At 35.9% G+C, this 6,727-nt stretch overlaps 1 long non-coding RNA gene across 1 annotated transcript; it reads left to right on the top strand.

Moving 5' to 3' along the window:
• The first annotated feature begins 2,499 nt into the window (after positions 1–2,499).
• LOC115347163 lies at positions 2,500–6,443 on the top strand. Its single transcript, XR_003925396.1, has 5 exons — positions 2,500–2,574; positions 3,421–3,609; positions 3,729–3,838; positions 4,176–4,291; positions 6,334–6,443. It is a non-coding gene; the product is annotated as an uncharacterized LOC115347163 (long non-coding RNA).
• Positions 6,444–6,727: the final 284 nt, after the last annotated feature.

The following is a 6,727-nucleotide window of genomic DNA, read 5'->3' on the forward strand; positions in this document are numbered from 1 at the left end:
TTCAGGCACTCAAAAATAACAGTATATTGTAGGAATTCTATCTCTTTTCAGTGACTCTATTGCCTTCTGATAATTACCATAACTTTTATACAGGAAATTTATACATCTGAAATATTGGAAGGGTTTAATCTTGCCTGAAAACTTGCTGATGGATATAATAGCTATCTAAGATATAATAGCAACAAGTATAAGAAAGCAACGCTTTCTTATAATATACTATTCTCACTTTCTTTTTCTCAGCTAATTACTCCACTCTAGGTAGTTTCTGATATTATTAATATGGCTTGGGTTATTTTACCAGTCAAAATAATAGTTGCTGGAGACAGAAAAGCAGGTCAGCTTGTAAGCTTTCTTCCAGTTGCATTCTTGGGGGGGGGGCAGGAGCGATACGTTTTCTAGTGCTTTGATTCAAGCATATTACTTAAATGATGCAAATTATATAATTTCTTCTGGTTTCCTTAAAAGGTTGTTTCAAAGTTAAATCATTTACACTATCATAATGTGTTTGATTTTTGTTTCCTTTCTTTTTTTCCTGGTCTCTTAAGACCTTTATTTTTATTCATTAACTTGTCAGTGTTCCCACTTCCTGGACCCATAATCTCTTCGTTTCACTCTAATTAGTGAAGGATTTAAGGGCAACCAAGTTGGTGAGGCACCTGGAGCACAAGTCTTATAAGGAGCGGCTGAGGGAACTGGGGTTGTTTAGTCTGGAGAAAAGGAGGCTGAGGGGAGACCTTATCGCTCTCTACAACTACCTGAAAAAAGGTTGTAGCGACGTGGGCACTGGTCTCTTCTGTCTGGCGGCTGGAGATAGGACGAGAGGAAATGGCCTCAAGTTGCGGCAGGGAAGGTTTAGGTTGGGTATTAGGAAAAATTTCTTTACTGAAAAGGTTGTCAGGCATTGGAATAGGCTGCCCAGGGATGTGGTTGAGTCACCATCCCTGGAGGTATTCAAAAAGCGCGTAGACAAGGCACTTCAGAACATGGTTTAGTGGGCATGGTTGATGGTTGGACTCGATGATCTTGAAGGTATTTTCCAACCCAAATGATTCTATAATTCTATGATTTACATCTTTCAGTAACAGTTTGTTATTGTCCTAAGCCATTGCTTTCTAATTTCTATTTTAGCCAAGGTATATGTGTCTTCCTTTTTTCAGTATCAAAAGTAGCTTTCATATGTTGGCTTAATGTCATGTTTTGAATTCTCTTTGAACTGCTAATGGCTTATTGGCAAGGCAATAATAGGGCTGTACATGGGATCTCTGCCATGCCACATATGCAATTACTGTCATGATATGCATGTTATATTAAAATCTAAGACATTTATTTGGCTTCTATTCAACATAAGAAGTTCATTGCCAGTTCTATTACAAGTCTTTCTAAGTATCTTATTTCTGTTAAATAGCTATTTTTATTAGTTTTATATCTTGGATCAATTCTTACGACATTGTAGAATTCACGACTAATGGAGCAGGCCTTGTGAAAAGATCATTTATTCAGGTTTTACAGGGAATGTAGTGTGTTTCTTGGTGTATAAGATATTTTAAAATAGAAGTAACAAAAAATATTAGGATGTTCACACAGAATATTTTCAGGGCTCATGAAATTTGCCTGATGATACAATCACATATCCTTTCTCTCACTAAAGCCATTGAAACTGTGATTTCCTGAGTAGAATTATTAGAAGTTAGAATCAAATGCTTTATTTTAAACTTATGGTACCTAATAACCTTATTTTTCTAATTATCACTCTGTGGTATATTCAAAACACTGATAAATACTGCTACCATTTGTCACCTGGTATTCCATAGGTATTCAAACTTTCATCAGATTGCTTAATGAAAGTTTTACACTACATGACAATTACCAGTATTACATTTTTTTTTTCCTTTTTTTTAATACAAGCCAAGCAATGTGGACTTCAGCACCTGCCTCACTTCAAGTACCATTCAGTTCCACTGATTTTCTTGCATGTTCTTGATACTAGGCAAGTATTTGTACTCTTTATAAGATGGGCTCACTTGCTTATAATAAATAAATAAGTAAATGCAGTTGGACTAGATGATTGTGGTAGGTCCCTTCCACCTGAACTACTCTATTCTATTCTAAATAAATAAATAAATATTCCCTGGTTCTGTAGCTTTTTACAGAAATAATTGTGTTTGGTTTCATACTTGTTCGTGGAAAAAATTATTTTCTTAAGACTTTTTCAAAGGAATAAGGTCCTTAGGCCAAGATTCAGGCTGAGAGTTTCTTTGAAAAAATCATTTTTGAAAAATCATTTGTGGATTTTCTGTGAGGTTAAGCTCTACTCTTTGGATTGAACTGTGTAGAAGGGTTGAGTGAGCATCTGTGGAATTTAGGGAAGAGCTAAAAATATTTTTTTCATTTGTGAAGGAGACCTTTCTTGATAAACATAGTAGTCTGTGAAACAAGATTACAAATTTCCTCCTAATGATTCTGTTCCTTTTCATAAAACCACAGTTATTTAAATCAAGGAAACGAGGAGCTTCTTTCAGATTTGTAATGGCAAGGAGGAAGACAACTAATGCCATGGAGTAATGGATATAAAAGGTTAATCGTCCAGAAATCCAAGTAGCACAGTAAAAGCAATGACTGCTTACTTCAAGCATTTCTGGAAAATATGAACTTCAGAAACCTTTCATAATCTTCATCTTCTTGCAGTGCTCAGTAGACAAGGCAGCAATTTTCTGTCTTTGTTAAAGCAGCTAAAAATACTTCATGGTGAACTACAAAATGATTAATCATCCCTCAGGATTTGGAGTTTTCAAAGGCGTCTTTCTGAACCACTAATCCATACCTGAAAGCGTTTTTTACTTTTTTCCCCCTTTCATAAACGTGGTACACCAAATCTACATATAAAAATAATAGAACTTTTTTCTTAACCTTGTGTTTTCTGCCTCAAATTCATTTATACACGTATTTCTAATTAACTTGTATTTCAAATTATTGTCTGGCACAGGATGATTTTGAATCCTGATTTCATTCAGATCAATTTATGGCAACCTAAACATTGCCAAATGTCTTTTTTTTCCTTAAGACTTGAAGTCAGACATAGAGTCTGGTCCAGTACCATTAATGTAAATGTGTATCTTTCTATTGATATCACTGTGTGTTCAACCAGGCTTTTAGATGTTCTTTGCTTCCAGATTTTTGTATTACAATTTTGAACCTTCTCAGATCTCCTGGATATCAGCAGTGACTATGATAATGGCTTTTCTTTATTTGTCACTTTTAACTCTGCTGGGCATAGTTACAACTAAAATAACATATGACTCAGAGGAAATTAGTCTGAACTAAGCAAGACAGTCCTCTACAGTTAGTGGCACAAGATTACAGCATGACTAATACAAGACACTGTAATTCTTGTATGGCAACCTGTGTCTGTTGTATTTGCAGAGCAGCACTGGAGTGAATGGACACTGGCTCATGATGTTAGATCAACTTGCTATTTTCTTAAAACTCTGACCCTTGTAATATGAGAGGGAAGAAGTTTATTTGTGCACCGTACCACCCTCAGCATACCCATCTTTTATCCAGTCAGTCTTCACCAGAAGTGCTCAGCAGTTGACACACCTGCTGTAAGAGGTGAGAATGCAGTAACTTCTCATCCAGCAAAGCAAAACCACTGTTCTCTTCACTCTGTAATGGGCTGTTGTACTGAAATACTGTAAAAAGTTATGACTGTTTTTTTTTCCTCTCTCTAGAAAAAAATCACATTCCTTATTACTGAGAAAAATTCACTGCAGTCTATGAGCCCCAAACCCCAATGGCATTCAAAGTGGGCCTGGAGACAGCAGAGGATCAGTGAACTAAGGTAGGAAGCATTACTGTGTTAAGCAATCACTTCAACTTTCTTTTTCCATTTTTCATACTCTGGACTTACATTTAAAAAAAAAAACAAACCACAACACATTTTGCACTCAGCAGATCTGAGTTTAAATCATTTCACTGCTGTACTGGATGAGATTAAAAAAAAATTCAATACGAGAATAACAGGGGTGTTTACGCTCTCTGGTAAAATTTGAAAAATAAATAAAGTATAAGGGAAAACTGTAATGTTAGAAAGTTCATGTAAAAAATATCTTAGGTGTGCTGCATGTTTTTACCTTTTCTACAAAAAGCTTATCAGCATTTATCTATTTTTTCTGTAGTTTAAAGAACAAAAATTGAATAGAAAGCATGAACATTTTTCTGGGAAGAAAGTAATGCATTGAACAATTCCATGGAATTAAATTCAAGATCTGTTTGTTATGGAAGATATCACAAGGTAATCGCAACAACAATGGCAAATTGGGAATGTGGAGATCAGAGGCGCAACAAAATATCTCTAAGTCTTCAGGGATATGAAAGTGTCATTATATTCACATACCCTTAAAAAGACTTATTCTTGGTTTTAAAAGCTTTTTATTACTTTTGAGGAAAATTATTCTCTGTGCTACAAGATAATGATGTTCTCATTTTAGATGGCTAGATAGAAAGTCTTTGGTTCATGATGTCTCTTGATATTTGTAAAGCTTACCTGGCAATCAATTATTTTAAGAGAAGTAGTTTCATTACTGTCATGGTTTGACCCCAGTTGGCAACTAAGCACCACACAGCCGCTTGCTCACTTCCCCCCCAACCCAGTGGGATGGGGGAGAAAATCAGGAAAAGAAGTAAAACTCGTGGGTTGAGATAATAACAGTTTAATAGAACAGAAAAGAAGAAACTAATAATGATAATACTAATAAAATGACAATAGCAATAATAAAAGGATTGGAATATACAAGTGATGTACAATGCAATTGCTCACCACCTGCCAATCAACGCCCAGTTAGTCCCCAGGCAGCAATCCCCCTGCCCCCACTCCCCCTAGTTTATATACTAGATGTGACGTCACACAGTATGGAATACGCAGTTGGCCACTTTGGGTCAGCTGTCCTGGCTGTGTCCCCTCCCAACTTCTTGTGCCCCTCCAGCTTTCTTGTTGGCTAGGCTTGAGAAGCTGAAAAATCCTTGACTTTAGACTAAACACTACTTAGCAACAACTGAAAACATCAGTGTTATCAACATTCTTCTCATACAGAACTCAAAACATAGCACTGTACCAGCTACGAGAAAGACAATTAACTCCATCCCAGCTGAAACCAGGACAATTACATATCTTAAAGCTCGCTTACCAAAATGGTTGTATTTATACTGTGGCATCCCTCAACTTAAGTAAGTTTTACATTTATTGTTTATTTTGTTTATTGCCTAAATGCCCGTGTTTGTTTTAACTTGTGAGAATCTCATAAAACTTCATTTTCCACTCTGTGAGTTCTAGGCATTATTTTTGGCTGGGATGGTTGTGTTTTGAGTAAAGAATAATTAACACTGGTACATATGTCAGCATTTAAAAAAAAAAATAATCCATCTATAGAAACCTGAAAATGATTTTTAAAGTGGAATTCCAGCACTTCACATGGATATTATGGGATGGAACAATATGTAAAGCCTTGATATTAAATTTTCACTGAAGCTGTTTCAGAGACTGATAACATAATCACAGACCTGGACCTCTCTCAGTTAAACTGATCACCAGACCCTCTGTTGGGGTCAATATATTCCTTTTAACTTGTGCTACCATGACCTTGGAAATTTAGGCTTGGTTGCTTTCAGCTATTTCATTAGCATTTTGAAGTTGTCTAGTATCATTTCCTCCTTAGTGGTAACTGATAAGAGTTAAACACTCACATTAGTTCATGGTGTTTCAGACTGGTAAAAGAATGCACCTCATGATGTTTATGTTATGCACTGTTTACCACAACATTCGCATATGAAAGTCTTGGGAAGACAGAATATTTAACAGTGTTCATAATATATGTGTCTGCTTACTGTATACATACACATATGATAAGTAGTATATGACACTGAAAACCTCTTGGGACTCCATTCACCACTGAATCATTTCAGCTTTAAGCTGGTATATAACTCCACTGTGTCTAAAAGACTACAAAAACATAAAACTGGAGGAAAACAATGGCAATCAATATTCAAGGAATTGGATTTGAGGTGAGAAATAGGTGAACTTCACATCAGTGCATTCATCTGTCTTGACTTGCACTTGTGCAATTACTGATCTATCCTTTAAGGGAGAGGTAAGTTTTCAAAACAGCTTTATATGGGCTTTTTTTTTTTTTTTTTTTTTAATGATCTGTTCAGTGACACCCCTGCCTTTTTTCCCCAAGTTAAGTTCTGGAAATTTATAAGAGTTCTTACTCTTGATGAATCCTCTATAGTAGTAGAAGAGATTATCTTAAACTTTTCTGAATCTGTTAAACTTCTCAGAATCTACAAGATTTTCAGGCAAACAACTCGAGCCACTGACACAGGGATCCTGTACTTCAGTACAGTACCAAATGCCTGGTGCCAGTAATGCTGCTGCTTCAGAAGGAAAGGTAAAGAAAAGAACATATATTAAGCCATACATAGAGCTTTTGAGGTTTCTTTTCTGAGAAATCCATTACTTGTGGGCCATAAAAGAATCTGTAGGTATTGCAGACAAAGGTTTCCTCTTTCCTCTTTCCTTTTTCTTTCCTCTTTCCTTTTTCTTTCCTCATTCTGTTATGCTGCTCTGTGCCTGTCAAACCCTCTTAATTTGTTTTGATGGCATCACTTTACCTAGTACACAAAGCAGGCAATCTCCCAGAGGGTGGAAATAACGTGACACTACTGGAAATTT

This window comes from Aquila chrysaetos, chromosome 1 (assembly GCF_900496995.4).
Source record: "Aquila chrysaetos chrysaetos chromosome 1, bAquChr1.4, whole genome shotgun sequence".
Classification (NCBI taxonomy): domain Eukaryota; kingdom Metazoa; phylum Chordata; class Aves; order Accipitriformes; family Accipitridae; genus Aquila; species Aquila chrysaetos.